The sequence below is a fragment of the Trachypithecus francoisi genome, unplaced genomic scaffold (genome assembly GCF_009764315.1).
Source record: "Trachypithecus francoisi isolate TF-2019V2 unplaced genomic scaffold, Tfra_2.0 Lachesis_group10, whole genome shotgun sequence".
Lineage (NCBI taxonomy): Eukaryota > Metazoa > Chordata > Mammalia > Primates > Cercopithecidae > Trachypithecus > Trachypithecus francoisi.
Window position 1 is genome coordinate 94,159,663 of NW_022681455.1, and position 26,033 is coordinate 94,185,695.

General features: G+C 37.7%; 1 protein-coding gene across 4 annotated transcripts in view; it reads left to right on the plus strand.

Annotated features, from left to right (window-relative positions):
* FTO (FTO alpha-ketoglutarate dependent dioxygenase) overlaps positions 1-26,033 on the plus strand; it is a 414,073-nt gene that overhangs the window by 71,966 nt on the left and 316,074 nt on the right. Inside the window, exon 2 of one of the 4 annotated variants that reach the window (XM_033218424.1) lies at positions 3,371-3,383. The exons of the other annotated variants lie outside the window; for them this stretch is intronic. The gene's annotated coding sequence lies outside the window, so the exon portion shown is untranslated. The remainder of the gene's footprint in view (positions 1-3,370; positions 3,384-26,033) is intronic. 4 annotated transcript variants of the gene reach the window in all.

Below are 26,033 nucleotides of genomic sequence, written 5' to 3' on the forward strand. Positions count from 1 at the left end.
AGAATCAGGAGTCATTCCTAGAACTGTTGATTTGTAAGAACACACAGCCATAGTTGTAGCTGGGATTAGGAAGGTACCACCATTAAAATTGGCATTTGAGAACTACAAAGTGAATGGCCAGATTCTGGAATGTTACTGCCTCATGACTATGTTGCCTGCGAAAAAAGTTGAAACAGCAAGGTGATGGCCTCCATTTTATTTTTTGACTTCTGATTTTCACATGCCGCCATTAAATTGATGAAGCTTATTTCTCATCCAGAACTCCTAGCTGCAAAGGGGTCTGAGAAATATAGTGTTTACCTTTCATCCTCTGCACCACAGGAAGGCACAATAAGAGGAGATTGGAAGGGTGCTGAGTGCCGCCTTATCTACCTCTTCCCCTAGCATGTTTAAAATAAAATATCTTTACCTCTGACTCGTATTGCATTTTCTGTCCAGCACAGCAGCTAGCTTATTGGACCCTCAGTACATGTGTTAATGACACTGACTTCCTTATTTCTTTGTATGGCCCCACCTTTCCTAGTCATGTGTCTTGGTACCATATTAGATTTCAGATCCACCTACCTATCTGTGACTCTTGGTTCCTATTCATTTCCATTGCTGTCTTCTTGTTCAGGTCCAGCTCCTCTCTGCCTGGGCTTTTGCAGTGGTCTCTTTATCTGGCCTTTGGTTTCTTTCACTGTAACCATAGTATAAGTAGATTGGTGTTTAAAAATCAGAACAACAAATAACAAACATGCTTCCATTGTGCTCCCTGTCCTTCTCAAAAGCTTTTTGAGGCTCCTCATTACATGCAGGATAGAATCCAGACTCCTTAGCTTGACTTTCAGGACCTACCATAATCAGGGTGCAATCTATCATTCCAGCCTTATCTTCCATTTTCCCCCTGCTGGAACTGAATTTTAGCCAAAAGGTCTAATCACTGATGTCTAAGTGTCTTGTCCTTTACTAACTTTTCAGCTCTGCTATCCTTTTGCCTGCTTTTAATAGTCTGTTTTCTTTTCTCATTTATTTATTCCTTTGATCCCTTAGGCACAGTTTTTTTCTCCTTCTTCATACTTACAGCATGGTTTACTAAGGCATTTTAATTTTATTACCTGTAGTGTTAGTTTTCTTTTTATGACTGTATACTTTCCACTCCTTTTTATGTAGACAATGTAAATATTTGTTGTGGATTGATTTGTTGATTTTTCATGGTTTAGACATCTACTTGCATGGGAAAAAGGGGATGGTGGAGGGTCAGTCTGGGGGCTGAAGCGGTACTCTAGCTGTGTGATTTTGTCCTTTTGATTACTATTGAAAGGACAAATTAACTATTTGCTTTGAGCAAACTAATGCTGAGTTTTGTGGATTTAGTGTTTGAAAAGGGCCCTGGGAAGGAAAACCCTGGAGTTGAGCTCCTTATCCCCGTTTGCCAGGCTGGATGAGCTCCATGTCCATACCCCTGCATTGCAGTTTGCTGAAGTGTGGGTTGTGAAATAGTAATGGAATTTGTCTGTGGTTTCTTGCCAGCGAGGAGGAGGAAGAAGGATTCTGAGTAAATCAGACATGCAAATTAGTAAGGCCCATGGGCCTTAAGCGAATTACACAATAAAGCCCAAAGAAATTCACTTTGGCTTCTTTCTGCTTTTTGTGTGTGTGAGAAGGCAGCTATTATGTATTTGCTTTAGGCCAGAGGTTCACAAAGTTTTTGGCTTCAGGACCCTTTTTTACTCCTAAAAATTATTGAGGACCCAAAAATCTTTTGTTTATATGGGTTATACCTATCAATATTTACTGTACTAGGAACTAAAAAGCCTTTATTGATTTAAAAATAGCAAAACCCCTTCATTACAAGTTAACGTAACATTTTTTATGAAAAATAACTCTTTTCCAGTGTAAAAAATTAGCAAGAAGTGTGCCATTGTTTTACTTTTCTGCAGATCTCTTTACTGTCTAGCTTGATGCTTGGTTCTTACACTTTTTTGTTTAGTTGCTGTAATACGTTGTTTTGGTTGAACTATATGAACAAAATCTGGCCTCACACAGACGTTAATGGAAAAAGGGAGTATTTTAATTGCTTCTTCAGCTATTAAATGTAGATATTTTTCTTTGCTGTTATTCCAAAACTTGTCAAGTGATAGCTTCTATTTTAAAACATTTTTGTTTTTAATTGACAATAATTATCTATATTTATGGGGCATGTTGTGATGTTCCATGTGCACATTGTGGCGTGATTAAATCAAGCTAATTAACATACCTATCGCCACACATACTTATTATTTCTTTGTGGTGAGAATACTTAAAATCTACTATTTTAGCAAATTTGAAATATACATTACTGTAAACCAGTCAGCATGCTGTGCAACAGACCACTAGAACTTAGGTGTCCTGTCAAATTGAATTTTTTACCCTTTGACTAACATCTCCCCTTTCTCCGCTCTATCCCACCAACCTCTGGCAATTACTGTTCTACTCTCTACTTCTATGGGTTTGACTTTTTTAGATTCCATATTTTAGGGAGATCTGTACCTGGCTTATTTCACTTAGCATAATGCCTTCTAGATTCAAGATTCATCCATGTTGTCACAGATGACAGAATTTCCTTTTGTAAGGCTGAATATTCTTCCATTTTCTTTAGACAAGTGATAATTTCTTAAAGATTACTTGCAGGGTGGAATCTGAAGCTATCTTAATTAACTTTTCCTACTTTGTTATATTAAAATCTGTTTATCTCTTTTGCACTTTGAATGCATCTTTTACATTCAAATGATTTTGTATCATTACGTTTTGATCATTTGGAAAATGATCATGTCACTGAGTTATACAGATCTTCCAAATGTTGATGCATTTCATTATATAATGTAAAAAAAGGTCACACTCATCAGTATCACCACTGATCTTACGGTACAAATCTTTAACTATTGGAAAGCCCCAAGCTCAAGGTAGCAAATAGAAATTTTCTAAATTTCTGATTTTTCTTGACAATCTGAAGTTTATCATTGGCAGCAAATATGGTCAGTTGTTTTTCTTGAAGTGGCAAGCTCACTTTATTAACTGTTGAGAAATGTCTGTCAAATACTCAAGTCTGATTAACCAGAAAAATAGCAGTCAGCTATTTTTTCAAGTAAAAATGGTGTTCTGTGGGGCAAATTCAGCCCAGAACTCAAATCACACACGTACTTTTCTTTGAGATGACCATTTTACTTTAATATTTATCAGAAGTACTTTATGTATGTTTCCTAATTTGTCACACAGTATAGTGAAAAGATAGCTACTTAAAGCTCAAAATTTGATATAATTGATGATTTTTCTGCTTTACCGAGGACATGCTTAAGTGAAACTAACTTCCTTTTTCTTCTTTCTCTTTTAAATGGAATGCGTGGTAAAGAACACAGTGACTGGTAAGTTTTTGAGGTCTATTACGACAGCCTGCTGACTATAGTTAATAATAATGTATATTTCAAAGTTGCTAAAATGGTAGATTTTAAATGCTTTCATCACAAAGAATGTGAGGTGATGTATAAGTTGATTAGCTTGACTTAATTATTCCACAGTGTGTACAAATGCAGAAACATCATATTGTACTCCATAAATATATATTACTTGTCAGTTAAATATAGATATTAAAAAAACTGAATACTAGTTTAGTTGGGTACCACTGGCTTGATTAGTGACAAGGCACCTGCAGTTTTACCCAGCATTCTTTTAAACCATCAGTGGAAATGTCCACACAGCAAATAAGAGTATTGTAACGAAAATAGTATTGATCTTGTGGAACCTTTGCCAAACTTCTGCACTGTACCAAATGGGAAGATTTGAGTAGCTAAAAATTCAAAGAGTGGAATAAGAGGCAACCTGGAGGAGAAAATTTCTCTCCTGTCCTGAGATTGCTGTTAGCCCAGGGTCAGAATTTCTAGGACCTGATTTTGTGAGTTTAAGAAGCACAGGGAGATTTTTTTTTTCCTACCTGCCTTTGGTGATAATACATGTTTAGCCTAAATCAATGTGATTGTGGGTTTTTTTTGTTTTGTTTTGTTTTGAATTGTTGCTGTTAGAAAAATAATGAATGGCAAGGACTGCAGAGATCAGTTGTTTGTGAGATGACTGAGAAGGTAATAGGACCTCCTATTTGGGACATTAAGAAAAGCCTTCTCTAAAAAAAGAACCCATTTTGAGCAACATGCGAAAATTCTCTGAGTCAGTTGGCCTCATTTGTAAGCCTTTGATTGCTTTATTTGTTTGTTTGCTTGCTTGTTTATTTATTTATATTTGGAAGGCAATCTTTCTGCTTCCTGAATGGCTGTCAGAGCTCTCAAATAACATCATCCCTTTGCTGGTGTGAATATAGCCTAGACTTGAGGCAGCAATTAACTGATCATGTAATAGAAGAATCCCAATTTTCCAGTTTCTTTTTTTAACTTCTTGGGTGGTTGGGTAATATCATTGAAACAATTATTACATTTACTCAAGAGTTTGTCTTTTCTATTAAAAAAAAAATTCCATCTAAGTGCCTTACGGTGAAGAGGAGGAGATTGTGTAACTGGAGTCTCCCCTTAACTGGTCTTTATTGTTAAAGAAGAGTGATCCCTTTGTGTTTCAGCTTGGCACACAGAAACGGTTTTAATTTAACAGTCCAGCTCCTTTAATAGATCAATTCTCTATTGTGGTTTGGATTTGGTGCACTCCCAATTTACTCTAAGCTTCTATGGGCTTCCTTGGAGAAATTGGGGCGGAGATGCCAGAGTCATTTTGGGTACAATTTAGAGTTTGTTTATTTATATAAATGTATAAATGTAAGGGGTACCAGTGCAGTTTTGTTACATGGATATATTGTGTAGTGGTAAAGTCTGGGTCAGCTTTTAGTGTAACCATCATCTGAATAATGTACATTATATCCGTTAATTTATGGTTTTATCTCAAACCTCTTATTAATTAATGCTAGCCATGGAAGGTAACTAGCACTTGTAAATGCCTGCTGTGTGTTAGATGCTCTAGTAGGTGTTTTAGACACCCTCCTGTAATCTTCATGGTGACTTTCTGATGTATCCTGAACCTGTACAGTTTTCTCCACTTCTGTCACTACTACTACAGGCCAAGCCACCATCATTTCTTGCACAGACTTGTGCACCCCCAATTTGGCCTCCCTACTTCAAGTTTTAATGGTCTCCTCCCTCTCATAATCCACTTTCCATACATAAGTTGGATTTATTTTAAAAATATATATCAAATGATGTCGCCTCACTGCCTGTAAGACTCTTCAGTGACTTAATGACAAACAGAATGAGATGATTCTCCTGCTCTGGCTGACAGGACCAGAACAGCCTGGGTTCTGTAGCTCTGAGAGCTCATCAGCCACTCTGTCCTTGCTCGTCCACTGTGCTCCAGTCGCGCTGGCTTGCTTTCTGTCCCTGGAAGCCACCAGACTGGTTCTTCCTTAGGGCCTTTGTACCAGCTGTTCTTCCTGCTTGGAACACTTTCCCCAGATCTTTAGTCTGGGCCTGGCTTCTTGTGATTTGTGTATTGCCTAAAATGACACCCACTCAATGTGCCTTCCCTGACCAGCTGAGCTACAGCAGTGTCCCTCTACTGCATCACTAGATTTTACTTTCTTTCTTTCTTTTTTTTTTTTTTTTTTGAGATGGAGATTTGCTGTTGTTGCCCAGGCTGGAGTGCAGTGGCATAATCTGGGCTCACTGTAACCACCTCCTGGGTTCAAGCAATTGTCCCGCCTCACCCTCCCAAGTGGCTGGGAATACAGGCATGCACTACCACACCTGGCTAATTTTTTGTATTTTCAGTAGAAACGGGGTTTCGCCATATTGGTCAAGCTGGTCTAGAACTCCTGACCTCAGGTGATTCACCTGCCTCGGCCTCCCAAAGTGCTGGAATTACAGGCGTGAGCCCCCGAGCCACCGCACTCAGGCTAGATTTTGTTGTCATTAAATCACTTGATGCAGTGCAGAGTGAGTTTCTGCTGTTAGACTGTCTGGATTTCAATCATGACCTTGTCATTTACTAGCTGTGTGATTTTGGAGAAGTTACTTAACTTTTCAGGACTTTCATTTTCTTCTTTATAAAATGGAAATATTATTATGTCCCTCCATTCTAAGAACTAAGGTAGTACTTAGCATCTTTTATGGTTTCTGACACATTGTACATAATCAAGAACTGTTAAATATTACTATTGCAATGTAATGTTATTAAAATCATTGCATATTTTATAGCTTATTTATTTGGCTATTTTTCTGTCTCTTCTACCAGGAATATAAGCTTTATGAGGGAAAGAATCTTATCTGTCACATTCCCTAGAGCTTAGAACAGCGCTTAGCACATAGTAGGCATTCACCAAATCTTTGCTGATTATTAAAATGTGAGATATAATTATCCCTGTTTTTCAAATTGAGTAATTAGGGTTCAGAGAGGTAAAGTAACTTACCCAAGGCTATGCAGCTACTAAATGCTAGTAGTCCTTGGTATTTGGACTGAATGCTGATTACAAAGACCATATTCTTTCTGTTATGCCACAATACATAAGTGGATCTTTATTTCAGATTCTGTCATTTATAGCAGATGGATTTTCAGGTTGCCTTTTTATGTAAATGTGACATGACTCATGAAATGTAAACAGCCATTTGTGTGACTATGAAAGGTCTGAGACAAGAGTTAGACCCACAGGCAAGTTAGGGAAGTGAGATATGGCACATCCACCACCTTCAATGGTGGAAGAAAAGTGACCTGATTCTTGCCTTGGAGATGTGTAGGGTGGTGACCTTGGGCTTGGGCTGCCTGAGGAGGTTCCTATGCTTTGACTTCTGAACGGACAGGATCCCTAAAGTCATCGACCCTAGTGTGGGCTCTTGTACTTCTTCTATCATCTTATTCTAGTTGGTGGAGGCAGAAGTTGAAAAATTAAAATGTTGGCTCCTGCAGCCTCTAGAAAATAATAGGCTTGAATTTGCTTTTGTCACTAACATGATTATGGTGCTTGGTCTGTGGGGGCTTCACTGATGCATTCTTTTTAACAGCCCTGTTTGTTTTTCATAAGTGAGCATAGCACAGAGGAAAAAATACAGGTTTTGGAGACTGGCACATCAGGGTTCAGATTTCTGCTGTGCTACTTCTTGGCTGTGTTTCGGCACATGAACTTCTCTACACCTCAGTTTCTTTGTTTATGTAATGGGGATTCATATGACAATTAAAGAGAGAGCTTGTCTAAAGTGTCTTATGTAGTGGTATCTCCAGTTTGACCCTTTTGAGAATCTGATGAAAGTTATGGAACCCTCCCCCGCGACAAGTGCCCATATACCCAGAACTTTGTATTTAATTTCATGGAGTTCATGAAGCCTCTGAAACCCAGCTTAATTCAGAATCCACACCAACCAAGGTTCTTATAGGAAGACCTTGTGTTTTTGTTTTGTTTTGGCTTTCTGCAGTCTTTTAATAATGTTTATTGAATGAGAGAATTTAACTAATTTCTTGTTTCCATAATCACTTTAAATTCAAGATTTGATTTCCTTTTCCCTGGGACCTGTGACAGTGGCAGCTTCATAGCCTAGTCTAGGCATGCCAGTTGCCCACTGTGGCAATAAATATCTGAGCCTGTGGTTTTTGCCTTAGGTAAACTGTAGAGGTGGACTCATGGAATGCTTGGAAATTTTTTCAGTTTATAATAATGTGTAAATGTCAAGAGCCAATTATTGAGGAATGGCTCCTCAAAGTGTTTGGGTACTGTAGATCGGACATGACCATCTTGGTGTGTGAAATTTTGCTAATGCATCTTTCCTAATAGAATATACAATCTCAGGGCTAGAAAGTCTTAGAGATCATTTAATTTAATTCCTCCAGATTGATTAAGTGGTTTGTCCAAGGTCATTCGACTGGTATAGTGGCAGAGCTCAGGCTGTACAAATCAGGTGAGTATTCTTCAGCTCCTCAGAAGCCAATAACTTCCACTGACTTCTGTGTCTGAAATTCATTAAACCTTCGACACAAAGTGCAGCCATTTTAATGCTGAATGATATTCATCACTGTTTGAAATGGGCTTATTTATGTATGAATGTTTATTCCTGTTTCTTCCTCCATTCTCCCAAAATGTAAACACCATAAAAACAGGAATCTTGTCTGTCTTAGTCACCCTCAGTATCCTTAGAACCTTGTGTGTAGTAGGTGTATAATACATTTTGGTTGAATGAGTGACAGTTCTAATAATGTCAGAAGAATTGGAATTTCTTTACAGAAATCTTTGTCAGTAATTTAACAAACATCGATTGAACCTACTATGTATCAGGCACTATCCCAGGCACAGGTACGAATGAGATATGGTGCTCAGCTTCAAGGAGTTATGGTCTAAATACCAAAATAACAGAATCAAGAGCAGCAGACTAAATTGGGCCCACTGTATTTTTTAAAAATTTAATTTGACTGCTGGGTGCAGTGACTCACTCCTGTAATCCCAGCACTTTGGGAGGCTGAGGCGGGTGGATCACAAGGTCAGGAGTTCGAGACCAACCTGGCCAACTTGGTGACACCCTGTCTCTACTAAAAAAAAAAAAATACAGGCCGGGCACAGTGGCTCACACCTGTAATCCCAGCACTTTGGGAGGCTGAGGCGGGCAAATCACGAGGTCAGGAGATGTAGACCATCCTGGCTAACATGGTGAAACCCCATCTCTACTAAACATACAAAAAATTAGCCAGGCGTGGTGCCGGGCACCTATAGTCTCAGCTACTCGGGAGGCTGAGGCAGGACAATGGCTTGAACCCGGGAGGTGGAGCTTGCAGTGAGCCGAGATTGCACCACTGCGCTCCAGCCTGGGCAACAGAGCAAGACTCTGTCTCAAAAAAAAAAAAAAAAAAAAAAGCCAGGCGTAGTGGCACGTACCTATAATCTCAGCTACTCGGGAGGCTGAGACAGGATAATCACTTGAACCCGAAAGGTGGAGGTTGCAGTGAACTGAGATTGTGCCACTGCACTCCAGCCTGGGTGATAGAGTGAGACCTCGTCTTGAAAAAAAGAAAAAAAAGAATTAATTTGAATGCATGCTCCATTATTTCCTGTGTCTTTTACCTTCCTGCTTTGCTCATTTAACTGCCTAATTTCTGATGACATTTAAGTCCAGGTCTTAGATTCTGTAGATTAGTGGTTTCTAAACCCGGTTGATCATCACCTCACCTCAGTGGCTTTAGAAACACTACAGACCCTACTTTTGGAGATTCTAAACCAGGGCTGAGGTAGGCCCTTGGAAACTCTGTTGAGAAACAGTAACTCCACAGTCACTTGCAATGAGAAGCAAATCTAGCTAGATGCCCCTGATTTATAGGTGAGTATTAAGGATGAGGGTTTCATCTTAAAACCTGGACTTGATATTCTATATTCATAGCATCTTTCTTATCCTTAAAGATTCTATGTACTTTTCAGCACATTGTTCTGTTCCAAGGGGCTCTGCAAAGTATACTTGCTGTCTGTACGTTTCCACTGTGAAAACTCCTTGAAATCATGTAGACAGATGAAAGCTAAACATCAAATAAATAACCTAAACTGGTAATACTCCCATTTGGCTCTCCTTGTGTCTTTTCATGTGGGTTAGCTCTTCAACCAGATTGAACATGTAAATTGAGTATGTATGGTTACATGGTGACTTTCAAGAGTAAATACTTTTTCTGTGGAACAAGAGAGATGGATTTGTGGTTTTCCAGGATTCCTTCTCCCTGACTTGGTGGAAAGATAGCCAGGCATAGCTCAGCACACCTGAAAATAGGCAAGCTGTCAAGGTGTTGGCAGGGAGAGGCTCCTCTGGGTAGGACTTGGGGCATCCTACCAGCGAAAAAGAGACTAGGTTTAAGTGATTTCACATTTGGGCTTTACGTATTATAATTGCTGAAGTGCTAAATTGAGTGTGACAAATCTAACAGGTAATTGCCAAGTAGGTTTCATTACCAGTCATTGCATAAATAAATGATGTTCCTTATGTGAAAAAATAAAACCAAACTAAAGAAAAAAATTGCACTATATTTGGAGTTAGAATTACAGATATTACAGATATGTTCATATACATCAAAGCTCTTTCAGTGTGTCAGCAAACTCTGTTCATTTACCTCTGCCAAGGTGGTCTAGTGTATGTGGGGGTGCAGAGTGGGGAAAAGTGGGGAGGGGTTGTGATTTATGACAAACTGTAAAAGAGGTTAGAATTGGGAAACAAGTATTTTTCTTAGAGTAGTGGCAAGTAGTAAGTAGCATTTGGACCTCACTCAGCTCTAATAGTTAGAGCTAAGCTTTTTAACATTATCATTATATATTAATAATATATCTGTGTGACCAGCCTCAATAGATTTTATTCATTAGTAACTTGATTTTATGAAAATATTTTATGAAAAGATTTTAAAAATACTGAAGCACAGTAAAACCTAAGGCTCACATCACTGTCTGTGGAGTCAGTGAGGAACAGGGCAGAGTGCCAGTGCATATGAAAACTGATTTTTTTTTTGCCTCCTTGGTTTACTGCTTATTCCCAGTAACTTGAACAATGCCTTACATGAAGTAGACATAAAATAATTACTGAATGAAAGAAGAAAGGGAAGTATACTTAGTCTCTACTTTCATGGTGCTTACATGCTAGTGGGAGAGAGACAAAAATTAAGTGCAAATAAATAAACAGAATATGTGATAGCAACTAGGGTGAGAGTGCTGTTTTTGATAGGATGGCGGGGATTGGGCCATTTGGGGAATAAATTGATGAGAAAGAGAAAGTTGTGCAAATCTGGGAGAGGAAACATCATTTGAAGAACAGAGAGAAGGCCTACATGATTTGAGAATGGTGGAGAGAGAGAGTTGAGGGAGAGACTTGCTACGATTAAGAAAGATAGTCAGCTGGGTGCGGTGGCTCATGCCTGTAATCCCAGCACTTTGGAAAGATGAGGTGGGTGGATCACGAGGTCAAGAGATCAAGACTGTCCTGGCCAACATGGTGAAACCCTGTCTCTACTAAAAATACAAAAATTAGCTGGGTGTGGTGACACATGCTGGTAGTCCCAGCTACTAGGGAGGCTGAGACAGGAGAATTGCTTGAACTTGGGAGACGGAGGTTGCAGTTAGCCGAGATCGCGCCACTGCACTCCAGCCTGGCGACAGAGTGAGACTCCATCTCAAAAAAAAAAAAAAAAAAAAAAAGGAAAGAGAGTCATGGTAAAGAGTGTGGATTTTATTTTATGCAAAGTGGGAGCTCATTAAGAAGGTAAAAGTTTTTAAGCAAGGGAATAACATGATTACACCTACTTTTTAAAGGAGGTTGCTCTGACTGCTGTAGAGGATAGACTCTAGGCAGGGGACAAGAGGGAGACCAGGAGGAGGCTCTTGGAGTGTGGTAGGCGAGAGATGGTGGTGGCTTGCCCCAAGAGGGTAGCAGTGGAGATGGGAAAAGTGGATGGATTTGGAATGTATTTTGGCATAGAGAAAACTGTTGAGTGGTTTCAGAGGGTTGCATGAGAAAGTTGATACACTGCCCCTACCCCATGCAAACACACACATTCTTTTTTTATGATGAGCTTTCTTTAAAAGCATTTGTTGGAATATGAGATTATAGGCCATAAGTGAGAAAACAACTCTTTTTGAGCTGTGAGGAATACTAGGAGAGGAGAAAGTGAACTGTGTGTGCTGCTCATGGTGGTACGCTACGATGGTTCTGCAGTTCCACGCATTTTTGACAGCATGGATTCAATGCAAAATGGCAACACACACTGTATCTTTTGGCAGATCAGAACATAATGAAAATAAAATAAAAAACTTCAAAACTGGCCATTGAATGAAATAGGATTCAGAAGAGGTGATCTCAAATCTACTTTATGAGATAATGTCCTTTTTAAAAAGAAACATTGACATCAGTTATTCATTTAGAATGTCTGAATTATTATTCTAGATTCTTTGTGACTGCTGTGAATTCATGATGCACTTGAATAGTCTCTGTTACTCTGAAGTTTTAATAGGTGACAGTCAGAAATGGAGTGGGAGAGCATAAAAGCAAACTGAAATGCTCATAGCTGGTACCCTGAAGCCATTAACTTTAAGCTGGTTATTCCTGATCTACTGTTTGGACATAAGATGGTAGAGAGGCTGAGTATGACTTGAACATTGGTTCCTTAGAAACACCATCCTTTGGCCGGGCGTGGTGGCTCACGCCTGTATTTCCAGCACTTTGGGAGGCCGAGGAGGGCAGATCACGAGGTCAGGAGATCGAGACTATCCTGCCTAACACAGTGAAATCCCATCTCTACTAAAAATACAAAAAATTAGCCAGGTGTAGTGGCGGGTGCCTGTAGTCCCAGCTACTCAGGAGGCTGAGGCAGGAGAATCGCTTGAACCCAGGAGGCAGAAGTTGCAGTGAGCCAAGATCGCGCCACTGCACTCCAGCCTGGGCGACAGAGTGAGACTCCCTCTCAAGAAAAAAAAAAAGAAACACCATCCTTGTAAAGAGAGCATACACCTTCAATTTCTAGGGCAGCAGCATTTGCTTTACAACTTGTATGTCTTGGTGGGAGTAGCGCTATCTATTCACCTTATGGGCCAAAGGGAAAGAGTCCAGTGAAAATGGCTCTGATGTTGTTGGAAGTGGGAAAGCAGGATAATAGGTTCTTCTTAATGGAAAATGCAGCCAATATTGGCCAACTTACTTTGATTTCGGTACTCCTGACACCACCCTAGAAGGCACCCTAGATAGAGGTCCCTTGCTACCACTCATTTTGCAGATCAGGATACTAAGGATTTTCCTGATTTTAAGCATTAAGTATAGATATCCCTGTTGGTCGAAGTTAAATTGGCCAACTAGAGTTTAAAAACAAAAATTAAAAAATATATTATTTTATATTAGGTTTCAAAGGAATTGTCAGTAGGAGAAGCCTGATTGTTCCTTTTATGCCGACTCACACAGTTTCAGCAGATTACATTTGAGGCCTTAATGTTGAAATCTCATCTGTAAGTCTGGTATATCTAACTAATCATATAAACATCTTTCATCTTAGACTGTGTAGCATATCTCTAGTAGACTAGGTGGGCCAAATGACATTATAGTTAAATCAAGCCAATAAATATATGAGAAAGAAGGCAAATGAGTGTAGACTCCATAGTGAGTGATGGAGGTTCTGACAAGTCAGAGACACTGAATTATTCATTGCTCCTGGTTTATGGAAGAGCAGACCCAGATATGTGTTATGCTGATTCTGTGTGATGGGCTACTTCCAGGATTGACCCTATTTTCCTGTCCTGCTCAAGTCTCCTTCCTTCTTAACCATATGTTGTGGATATTCAGAAATGCCGTGGTTTTGTTTAGAGTAGCAGGATTGGTGTTGAAGATCAACAAGAAAAAGCAAAATGGGCTTGTCTGTCCCATCAAGCGATGTGCTGTCAACATTTGTAGACTATGTGCCCTGAATTAGGAGGAAAAAGTAGAGATTCCTGAGTTTAGGAAATTATAATCTGATGCATCTTCTTCAGACTGAAGCCTTAACTAAAGTTTGTGAATTCTTTCTCTTTCGTCTTTATTCTTTCTCTACTCTTAACATTTTTCTCCCCACCTCTTTGGCTATATGCTGTTCTGCTTTTGATACAGAATTGACCTTATTTGGCCGGGTGGGGTGGCTCATGCCTGTAATCCCAGCACTTTGGGAGGCTGAGGCGGGCGAATCACTTGATGTCAGGAGTTTGACACTAGCCTGGTCAACATGGTAAAACTCCGTCTCTACTAAAAATACAAAAATTAGCTGGGCATGGTGGTGGGCGCCTGTAATCCCATCTACTAGGGAGGCTGAGGCAGGAGAATCGCTTGAACCCAGGAGTTAGAAATTGCAGTGAGCTGAGATCAGGCCACTGCACTCCAGCATGGGCGACAGAGCGACTCTGTCTCAAAAAAAAAAAAAAGATCTTTTTCATGCCCAACCTCTATCTCCATTATCTCCTAGCTTTTTGGAAAATATTTAGTACTGGCATTTGTTCTTCACTGATTTTTCCTTCTACCTGTTTCTTTAGTATCATGGGGGTAGTTACCTCAGCGGGAGTAAGGAGACCTTTGTTATGTGTCTCTTACTTGGACATACTCTGTCCTCTATCAGTAAGTGTGTATATACACTGTATTTTCCCATTCAGACATATTGTGTAAGTAATAGGAACCAGGTGTTTGAATAAATTAACCAAGTGCCAAATTTCATTTTGGAAATGAAATGTTTTAGTTTAAGACTCTAGGACATTTGTAAAGCTGAAATATATTGCAAAGTGATGAAAGCTTTCTTAAATTCTGTTATAGTCATGCACCTTAAAATTATTCATTATTACTTATAGTTATTATCTATCTGTATATGCTCATCTACATATGCTAAACATGAAGATATTCTCTCCAGTGAGGACTTCATGTGCCAGATTTTTCAGCCTGGATTGAATTTTATGGATGAGAGAGATACCCTGGAAATGGAACCATTGGCATAACCTTGTGTCTAATGTAATAACAGAACTCTAATGAACTGCAACATGAGCTCAGATCTGCAAAATATTCAGAGAATATAGGCAAAGAGCAGTTTTTTCCTCCTTATGAGCTAGGTTGTTCTCCAAAAGCAACAAGTACTGCTTGTCTTTGCAGAGAGCTGTCATGGAGCTGTAAGTCTCTTTGTGGTTTAGACTTAATGTGAGTAAGATTCCTCTGCATTCTCAGCCTAGAAAAACTTGACAGTTCTCTTGGAATTTGATGAAAGTTTCCTAACTTTGAGGCTAGAGAATGCTCTCATTTCAGATTAGGCAATTGTCAACATTTTTTTCTGTTCTAATTTCATGATGCCAAAAAATCATGTATGGTTGCTCTATTTGGAGAATAATATGTAGCCTCAGACACTTAAGATCATATGTAGTTTAGAAATAATATCAATTGCATATGAATGTTTTGATTTTTTTCCCCCAGCCTTTCTGAATTTTTTGATTTCTTCAAATTCTACATGGTTTTTTATTTTTGTTTTTGTTTTTGACTTTCACATAAATTGTCTATAGTGTCTGGAACATGTACATATACATGTATATATATGTATGTTTTATACAAATCATATATATGTATTGGGTATATGTATATATATGTATATGTATATGTATGTATATTCCATACAAATTATATCTGTGTGTGTATATGTACACGAATATATATATATAATATACATATACATGTATATACACACAAATTATAACACAAATTATATGTACATATATTTTGTATATATACAAATAGATAATATATTTGTGTATGTATAGTTATATATACACATATTTTGTATTTTGTATATATGAATACATATACATTTTGTAATATATACATATATATTACTATATATATTTTTAATTGTGGTAAAATACACATAGGATAAAATCTATAATTTTAGTCCTTAGCCATTTTTTTAACCATTTAACAAGTGGTATTAAGTACATCCTCATTATTGTGGAACCATCACCACTATCCATCTTCAAAACTTTTTCAGTTGTCCATACCAAAACTGTACCAATTAAACAATAACTCCTTGTATCAACCTTCCCCCTGCCCCTGGCAACCACCATTCTATTTTCTGTCTCTACAAATTCAGCTATTTTAGGTAATGCAACGCATATAAGTAGAATCATACAGTATTTGTCCTTTTGTGACTGACTAGTGATGACATTAATTTAATATTAAAATCAGGAGAAACAAGGTGGGCATGTTGGCTCGCACCTGTAATCCTAGCACTTTGGGAGCCCGAGGCAGGAGCATTGCTTGAGCCTAGGAGTTTGAGACCAGCCTGGGCAACAGAGTGAGACCCCCATCTCTACAAAGAAAACAAAACCAAAATAAAGCAAAAAAAAAAAAAAAAAAAGAAAGAAAAAGAAAAGAAAAAAATAGGAGAAACAGATTTAAGACAGTCGGGAAAGAAAAATATTGACTTTGATTTTGGTCTTATTGAATCTTAGGTGCTGGCAGGTGAAGACTTTCGTATTGTAATATCCTGAAGACAGTTTCAAATATACGTTTGGAATAGAGATGAGGACTTCAGAGTTATCCGTAATGAACTCATTTTAAGAATATGAGATTGCCTAGAGGAAGAATGTTTTGTAGAGTTAGAAGAGTGGGATTTATCTGATGATCTTCAGAATTCTGGACATTTATCTTAAATTGCTCTTTAGGAAGTTTAGTAGAAAAAGAAAGGATGCAGATAGTGTCTGCTATTAAGGGCAGAGGAAGAAAGACCTGAAACAGAGACAGAGAAGAAGGGAGCTTAGGTTATAGGAATAAAAGGGAGAGGATGTCATAGAAACCAAGGGAAATGAGGATTTTGAGAAAGAGATGCAAGTGACTGTGCCCGGTGTTTCCCTAATGACCAATAGGATAGTTCTGGGTTTTAGCAAGTATGAGTTGGCCATTGGCCTTGGGAAGAATAGTTTCAGCAGAATGGTGGTGGTCGAAGCCAGATCCTTATAGGGGTCAGGGCCAAAAGAAACAGTAGGAATTCTAGGCATTTATCTTAAATTGCTCTTTAGGAAGTTTAGTGGGGGAAAGAAAGGTTGCAGATAGGGAATCTCAGGTACACAGAGGTTAAGTAACTTGCTGAAGGTCACACCGTAACCTTAAGTAGCAGAGGCAGGATAAGCTCTGGTTCTGGAGCTGGTGCTCTTCATCATTACTTTAGGTTATATTCTCCCACCTTTTTTCTTTGTGGTTGTAGGTGGTTGTAGGCTACTTAAAGAGATACCTATGCACCTGCAGTTAAAATCCAAATAACTCAGTGGAGAGCCTGGTCCTTCGTTATTACGTCTCAGATTGAAGTTTTATATCTTACAGCATGATGAAATTACATCATGCTAGTATGATGTTTAGGTTAGGTTAGGTTATATATGATGGTTAGGTTAGGTTGCAAGTCTTGGAATATATGCAGAAGAATAACTTTATTACAATGACTATTTACTTTTTATAAGACAATCAGCAATGGTGATTTTTCATTAGTGATATAATTGCAAGAGGTAACTTGAGAACATAAAATGCACATATTGAGATGAGATTAAATACAATGCTAATGAAGTTATAGAGTTTTATGCAACAGTTCAATCAAGAAAGCATGATAATAAAGCGTGTATACTGACTTTCCGGAATCTTGAGAATGGATAAATGGAAACAAAGAGAAATACCTATTTTGTATTATAAACCTCTAAAACAGTTATGAAAGAAGTTATTCTTTTAGGTATTTTTCTTTCAGTTTTCATCACTATTAGGCAAAACTGATAGTCGATATAGCTCTGTCAGTAGCTAAGGGATTTTTGTTGTTGTTAAAGTAACATGTCATATCTTGTATAATTCAACTATGGCTACGCGAGGGGAAGTATTTAATGTCTGATTATACAGCCTGTGCTTTGGAAACAGCCGAAAGCCAGACAGCGACAGTAGAGGGCAAAGGATTATTAAATGGACAGTCACTGAGGTCACTTATAGTGACTTTACTGCAACACCATGTGCATCTGCTTTCCCATGGCAGGTTAAAAAAAACCCAGAAATCCTGCTGATCTCAAGTGTTATTATTTACTTTTGGATGCTTGGCAGGGAAGTGCTAAGTCTGATCATACTAACACTAAGTCAGGCAGAGCACGTGGTGAAATCTCATGGGGCTCTATCCTCTGAACCTTGAGAAGACTACCAAAGTGTAAGATTTCAAGGTGGAAAATATCCTGCAATATGATTGAGAGAATTTGGCTTTTTCATCTGAACAGGTGTGGCCGAGTGGAGGAGTTTCTCCTCTTGGAAATGTCAGGGGGTGTATCATTAGGTTCTTGGAGCTAGGATGTAGGTAGAATGGCAAGTAAGGAGTTTTAATTAGTTCTTTTATCTTTCTTTTATGGTTTGGAATGGTATTTTCTTTGGTCATGTATTCACTTACAAAATTATGGACAGTATTTGATGGTGAGGAAGAATCTTGGGTAAGTTGTTATCTTTGTTTTCAGTAGAATTTACTTGGAGCTGGTTCAAAGAAATTATATTAATAGTTTGCAAGTGAGTTACAGCTAATGGAGTCAAAAGAAGTTTCAATAGGGTCAAAAGAAGTTAGAACTGTTCCATCTGAGTCTTTGGCCCTTAGTAAAGGATCCAGCATTTTATTTTGTTTTTACTTATGTCTTTGATATTAATATATTTTTCAGAATATGATAAACCAGTCTTCCCCACAGTTTTGTTTATTTCCACAATCCCTCCCTAACCTTTATTTCTTTTTTGCTTCTCATCATATACATTTTTCTCTTCAGGAGACCTTCTTTTCCTTTTTGAAACTTGGACTATGTTCTTAAAATTGACGACTGTAGGTAAGAACTTAAGACCAAGTTTGTGAGACAAATAGAATTTGATATTCAAATTATCTGAAGAACTGAAGTACATTATTTTGTACTTGCTGTTTTTATTTATTAAAAAAAATTTCTCTTGGAAGAGAAATTGGTGAGATTAAGGAATGCTGTAGCTAACTTCGTAGAATATTTGGAAAACTATGAGTTATAGTGAAAGGTGCTGTCTTAGGGAGAACATTTTAAAAGTGCTGGAAAATATAATATTACAGCTTGAATCAAGAGAAGTGAACTCTGCTAGGGACTAAGTAGTTTGTTAGAAAGGTGCTCATTATAGAATGGCGTGAACGCGGGAGGTGGAGCTTGCAGTGAGCCGAGATCGCGCCCCTGCACTCCAGCCTGGGCAACTGAGCGAGACTCTGTCTCAAAACAAAAACAAAAACAAAAGTGCTTATAATAAAATAAGAAATAAAAATTCTAACTAATCAAATGGGACAAGACCCAGATTCATTGTCTTTATATGCAAATAAAGTATAGATTCTTAGATTCAGAACAGTAAAAGAAAAATACTGTAGAAAACAATAAGCAAAAGGCATGAACAGGCATTTCACGAAAGAGCTACTGCAAAGTCACAAACGTATTAAAAGTTACTCACCCTAACTGACAATGAAATAAATGTAAATTAGAGTAAGCAAACTTGTTTTTCCATTTATGAACTTGCCAAAGATTTAAAAGTTTGATGATAGCGAATGTTTGAGTATGTGAAGAACTGGGTATTATTTGTTGATGGACATGTACCATAGCATTTTTCTGGAGGGTAATTTCACAATGTGAATCAGAAGCCTTAATGGTGCATACATTCTAACCTATAGTGAATCTCCTGCTAAGACTTTTTATCCTAAAGAAGTCATATGTGGGCCGGGCGCGGTGGCTCAAGCCTGTAATCCCAGCACTTTGGGAGGCCGAGGTGGGTGGATCATGAGGTCAGGAGATCGAGACCATCTTGGCTAACACGGTGAAACCCCATCTCTACTAATAATACAAAAAATTAGCCGGGCGCGGTGGTGGGCGCCTGTAGTCCCAGCTACTCGGGAGGCTGAGGCAGGAGAATGGAGTGAACCCAGGAGGCGGAGCTTGCAGTGGGCCGAGATCGCGCCACTGCACTCCTAGCCTGGGCGACAGAGCAAGACTCCGTCTCAAAAAAGAAAGAAGTCATCTGTGCCTTCTTGTCAAGATGGTACAGTAAGCTGACCGTTTGTACATATCTTCTGCTCCAAATTCATAGGAATGGCAGATATAATGCATTAAAAGAATTAAAGGAAAGAAAAAAGTTGTAGCTGGGCTTATAGACAAGATAGTGTTGTAGACCTGAAAGCTAACTAAACATAAAGGGCTGGTAAGCTGGATTGAAGTGATGGTGCCACAGAGGCTCTGGGTGCAGAAACAGAAAGCTAGATTTAGCTCCCATAGCGTACTAGGGACTGAAAGTTTACCACTTGAAATGGGATCATAACTAAGCTCACTGCTTGAAGCCAGGGGCAGGGATGAAGTTGTCCATCCTATAAAAGGAAACTAAATAAAGACACTACTTGGAGGCTCTAGTTTATATGGAGCTGTGGGTCTTGAGGGGCAGGAGGAGATAGATTCAATTTCAAGAATAGGAACTGACTCAGGCTGACTGATTGTGGGAAGACAATGAGGAGACAATGTGGTGTTCCATGTTACCATTATGAGGTTTGGTTCTGGACAGTAGCACAGGGATCCTGGTGGAGGCAGCTGCAGAAACGCTATGGAGGGATAGGTGAGCACAGGTGGAGAGAAAGGGGAGTGAGAGAAGCAAAGAAGAAAAGCCTTTCGCTTAGAATTAGCCTTCAAAATGCAATACCAAAATACTGGAAGATAATAAATACCAAGAAAGATAGCTAACAAAATTAACAATGAGAACAAAAATTTATCCCAGACGAGATGAATTTTTACAGAAAAGTCAGTCAAAAATTAAAAGAAGCATATTCAGAATACTCAAGGTAATAAATAAAGGCATTACATAGATAAAAAATGATGTTTAAAAATACTCCCAAGATACACAGAAACGAATAGGAATAATGACATGAAAAAGAACCAGTTACAAATTTTGGAAATGAAAAAGATGGTCATAAAAATAATAAACTTAATAGAGGGGATGAACTTTAGACCTCACACAATTAAAAAGAGAACTGATGAATTAGAAGAGAATACTAAGGAATTCACTCAGAATGTATGATAAAGAGACCAAAGATTTTTAAAAAGGCATTTAGGAGATTTGAAGGATAGGTGGAAGAGTTCCAACATATGTCTGATATGAGTTCTGGAAAAAAAGAGAAGACAGCCTTGAACTTTTGGCCTCAAGTGATCTTCCTGCCTCAGCCTCCTGAGTAGCTGGGACTACAGGTACATGACACCAGACCACACTAATACGAGTGTGTGTTTGTGTATGTGTGTGTGTGTGTGTGTGTGTGTGTGTGTATGTGTGTGTAGATCAGATTCTCGCGATGTTGCCCAGGCTGGTCTCAAACTCCTAGGCTCAAGCCATCCACCTGAGGTCTCAGCCTCCCCCAAGTGTTGGGATTACAGGCATGAGCCACTGTACCTGGTCAAGAAGCAAAATGTAAAGAGCCAAGAATTGAGAATTTTCCCATTTAAAGAATGATGAGTTTAGATATGTTGAGTAGTACCATCAGGTTGACCCTGTAGAATTTAAGGGAAAAAACATTTTTGAGATACAAAACAAAAAAATGCCGATTACCTACAAAAGATTAGCAATAATAGATGCTAGAAGACAGGAGAATAATATACTAATATATTCAAAATGCTAAGGGAAAGTTATAGTTAATTTTGATTTTTAAACCTTAACAGTTAGTCTTTGATTCAAAAGTGAAAGAAAAATGCAGATACTTTCAGATATAAAGAAAGACCAAGATAGTTACCATCCATGGAAACCTCACCAGGGAAACTGTTAAATGCTGCTCTTCAGCAAGAAGAAAAGTGAAACCAGAGGTAAGGTCTTCTTTTCTTTTCTTTCCGTTTCTTTTTTCTTTTCTTTTTCTCTCTCTTTCTTTCTCTCTCCTTCTTTCTCTCTCTCTCATTATCTCTCTCTCTCTCTTTCTCTCTTTCTCTCTTTCTTTCGAGATGGAGCCTTACTCTGTTGTGTAGGCTGGAGTGCAGTGGTACGATGCTCACTGCAACCTCTGCCTCCCAGGTTCAAGTGATTCTCCTGCCTCAGCCTCCTGAGTAGCTGGGATTACAGACATGTGCCACCACACCTGGCTAATCTTGGACTTTTAGTAGAGATGGGATTTTGCAATGTTGGCCAGGCTAATCTCAAATTCCTGACCTCAGGTAATCTGTCCGCCTTGGACTCCCAGAGTGCTGGGATTGTAGGAGTGAGCTGCTGCTCCTGGCCTGGTTTTTAATTAAAACAAGCAAACAAACAAGGGTAGGCATAGAAATTGATAAAGTGTATTGGAAAATTCACTAAGTTATTGGTTTTAAATACTACTTTTTGTTCTAAAATGAATATAAAACTAAAACTCTGGAGAATGATGAGAATGTGAGAAGGGAGGAAGTAAAATTATGTGTGATCCAATATTAGGGACACAAAAGGGGACATACTACATGAATTACTAATATCTAAGAAAATACAATACATCAGAGAACTAAGATGAAGTTGATACATACCTAGAAAAATAGGCATTATTTAAATTGCTTCAAGAAGTAGAAAATCTGAATAAAACAATGAAAGAAATTGAATGATAATGAAAAGTCCATCTGTCAAATGACAGCAGGCCCAGTTTTATAGGCAAGTTAAACCCAATTTAAGTAATCCTTACTTACTCTTCTTCCCTTTTTAAAGAGTTTTATTGGGGTAGAGTTGACATAGAATAAACTACACATATTTAAAGTTTTGACGTGTGTATATATTTGTTAAACCACCAAAGTCAAGATTTAGGAGACACGTTCATTATCACTCCTAATCTGTGTCCCTCAGAAATCCTTTTCTCCTTCTCTCCCCCAGTGGCTCTGGGCAGCCACTAATCTGCTTTTTGTCGCTATTGACTAGTTTGCATTTTCTAGAATTTTGCATAAATGGAATCACTCATACAGTATATGCTTTTGCACGCGCTCTCTCTTTCTCTCTCCCTTTTACAAAATGGATTCTGTGTTTTTAGAGTAGATTCAGGGTCTGGCAAAATTGTGAGACAGGCACAGAGATTTCCCATATACTCCCTACCTCCACACATGCTCTGTTACACACACTCCACTATTGTCAATATCCGCCATTAGAGTAGTACATTGGTTACACATCATTATCACCCAATGTCCATAAGTTTAATGAACCATTAGGGTTTACTTTTGGTGGTATATATTCTGTTGCCTGGGACAAATGTATAGTGACATGTACTTGCCACTGTGTTACAGTATCACACAAAGTAGTTTCACTGTCCTAAAAATTCTCTGCACTGTGTGCTCTTTTTGGGGGGTTTAAGCGGAGGCCTGTCTTCCTTCACTCAGCATTGTGATTTTGAGATCCATCATGTTGTTGTATGCTTCACTAATTCATTCCTTTTTATTGCTGATTGGTGGATTATTGTATGGATATACCATAATTTCTTTTTCTTTTTTTCAATATACTGCGATTTCTTTATCTGTGCACTTGTTGATGGACATTTGGGTTGTTTCCAGTTTGGGGCAATTACAAATAAAGCTGCTGTGAACATTCATGTGCAGATTTTTATGTAGATATGTGCTATCATATTGTAAGTGTTACTAGATATTTTTTAAAGAAAGTGCCAGATTGTCTTCCAAAGTGGTTGACCATTTTGTTTTCATGAGGGCAGTGTATAAGAGTTCTAGTTTTGAGAGTTTTGAGAGCAGATTTTCTTAAATTTGATGAAATTTATCCTTTTTTTTTCTTTTATGGATTTTGCTTCTGGTTTCATATCTGTGAAATCTCTGCCTTGCGTAACTTAAATACGAAAAGAGTTTCGTGTGTTTTCTAATACTAGTTTTATAGTTTTAGGGTTTTATATTTATAGTTAGGTTTTATATTGATGTATTTATTCATTTTGAGATATTTTTGTGTATAGTACAAGGTGTGGATTGGAGTTCTTTAGAAAGTGTAGATATCTAATTCTTCCAGTACTATTTGTTGAGGACTGTTCTTTCTTCATTTGAATCTTTGTCAAAAATCAATTGAACATAGATATCTGGGTCTATTGTGGACCTCTGTTTTGTTCCATTTATCTGTTTGTTTAGCACTGTCTTGATTTCTGTAGTTTTATACTAAGTCTTGAAGTTGGGTAGTAAAGTCCTTCAACTTTATTTTACTTTTTTCAAAGCTGTTTTGTCACTTTAAGTCTTTGCATTTCTAAATGAATTTTAGAAATAGATTGTCAGTTTTTACAGAAAAAACCTTCAGGGATCTTAGTTTGCAATTGCATCAATTTGGGGACAATGAATTATTGAGTCTTCCAGTCCACTAACGTGGCATGTCTCTTTGTTTAATTTCAGTAGTGTTTTTATTTTCTTTGTGTAAGTCTGGAAAACCTTTTGTCCAGTTTATCTCTGAGTACTTTATAATTTTTGTTAAGGTTCATAGTATTTAAAAAAATTTCAATTTCAGATTGTTGGTTGCTAGCATATAAAAATAAACTAATTTTTGTATATTGATCCTACAGTGTAGCTAAACTTATTTATTAGTTCTAATAGCTGTTTTGTAAATTCTGTATAATTTTCTACATAGATGCTTATGTCATATTTAATGACATTTTTACCTTTTAAAAATTTATTCTCAATCCCGATCCTTTTCACTTCTTTTTCTTGCCTTGTTGCACTGGCTAGAACCTTCAGTACAATCTTGCGTAGAGGGGATGATGGGAAACATCCTTGGCTTTTTTCCTCACCTTAGGGTAAAATCATTCACTCTTTTACCACTAGGCTGGGGTTCATTGATTCCTTTATTAAGATGAAGAAATTCCCTAGTTTACTGAGGGTGTTTATCAGGGTCCTTGTTGGGTGTTGTCTCATGCTCTTACCACATCTATTCAGGTGACCCTCTAGTTTTTCTTTCTTAGCCTGATAATATGATGGATTTATGTAGATTTTTGAATGTTAAACCAACCTGGCATTCTGGGGATAACACTTGGTTATTCTATATTGTCCTTTTTATGTGTTGTTGGATTCAGTTTGTTAACATTTTGTTAATACTGTTTACATTTATATACATGAAGGATATTGATCTGTAATTTTCTTGTAACATTTCTGCTTGCCTTTGGGATTGAAAGCCATTAATTTTCTGGATTAATTTATGTAGAATTATTATTATTTCTTTCTTAAATGCTTTGTAGACTTTATCAGTGAAGGCTTTGGGTTTGTAGTTTTCTTTGTGGGAAGTTTTTAAAATACAAATTCAATTTCATTAATAGATATAGGGCTATCTGTGTCTACTAAAAAGGGGCTATCCTTTTCTTTTTCTTTTTTTTTCTTTGAGGGCAAGGACTATATCTTGATCACCATTTTGTCCCAAGCATATCCCTGGCACATAGTGGGTCAGGAGTAAATGTTTGGAATGGATGAATGAATGAGGCAAACTCAGAGAGAGAAAGTGGGTACTGTGTCTGTGCTTGGCGCAGCGTGGGGTTGTTTGTGGATGGCATCTCATTCTCATCCTGTAGTAGAGGGATAACACAAAAGTGTGGAGCCTCAGGGCTCCAGAGTCCTCATCCTCTGAGCTAAATCTCCTACTTAGCCGAGGTCTTTTCACTGTCTGGGCAAGACTCCTCACTTTGCTGAAATGACAGCGTTCCTGGTGCATGCCTGGTTTAGCTTAGGCTAACCTCTTCTTGAGTGAACCTAGGTAATTTGTGTCTTTCAAGAAATTTCTCTATTTTATTTAAGTTCTAGAATTTATTAGCATAAAGTTTATAACATCCCCTTATTATCCTTTTAATTGACATGTTGAAACTTCTGTGTGTTTTTTAAATTCATTCTGGCTAGAGATTTTAAATTTTCTTTTCTCAAATAAGTAGCTGTTGGCTTCATTTATTTTTAACTTTTCTATTTTCTGTTTCATTGATTTCTATTGTGGTCTTTTATTATTTTCTCCTGTTTATTTTATTTGTTCTTCTTTTTCGAGTTTCTCCAGGTGGAAGCTAAGGTAATTTATTTGTGACCATTTTTCTTTTTATTATAAGCATTCAGTGCCATAAATTTCCCTCAGTTTACTAGTTTAGGGGCATCCTACACATTTTGAAATGTTGTATTTTCATTTTTGTTCAACTTAAAATACTTTCTCATTTCTCTATTGTTTTCTCCTTTGACTCATGTATTATTTAGGAGTCAATTATTTAGTTTTCAAATATTGGGGTTTTCTAGATGTGTATCTGTTATTATTTTAAGTTTAACTCCATTTTGTCAGAGAATGTAGTTTTTATGATTTCAATCCTTATAAATGTATTGAGACCCAGAGATGGTCTATCTTAGCAAATGTTCTGTGTGTATTTGAAACAAATGTCTATTTTGCTGTTGTTTGGTGGAGTGCTATCTACATGTCAGTTTAAGTTGGTTGATGGTGTTGTTTAAGTCTCTTGTGGTGTTTTTGTCTACTTGTTCTACCAGTTATTAAGACAAGGATATTGAAATCTTAGACTGTTAACTATGGAATTACCTATTTTTTTTTGTTGTTCTTTCAGTTTTTGCTGCATGT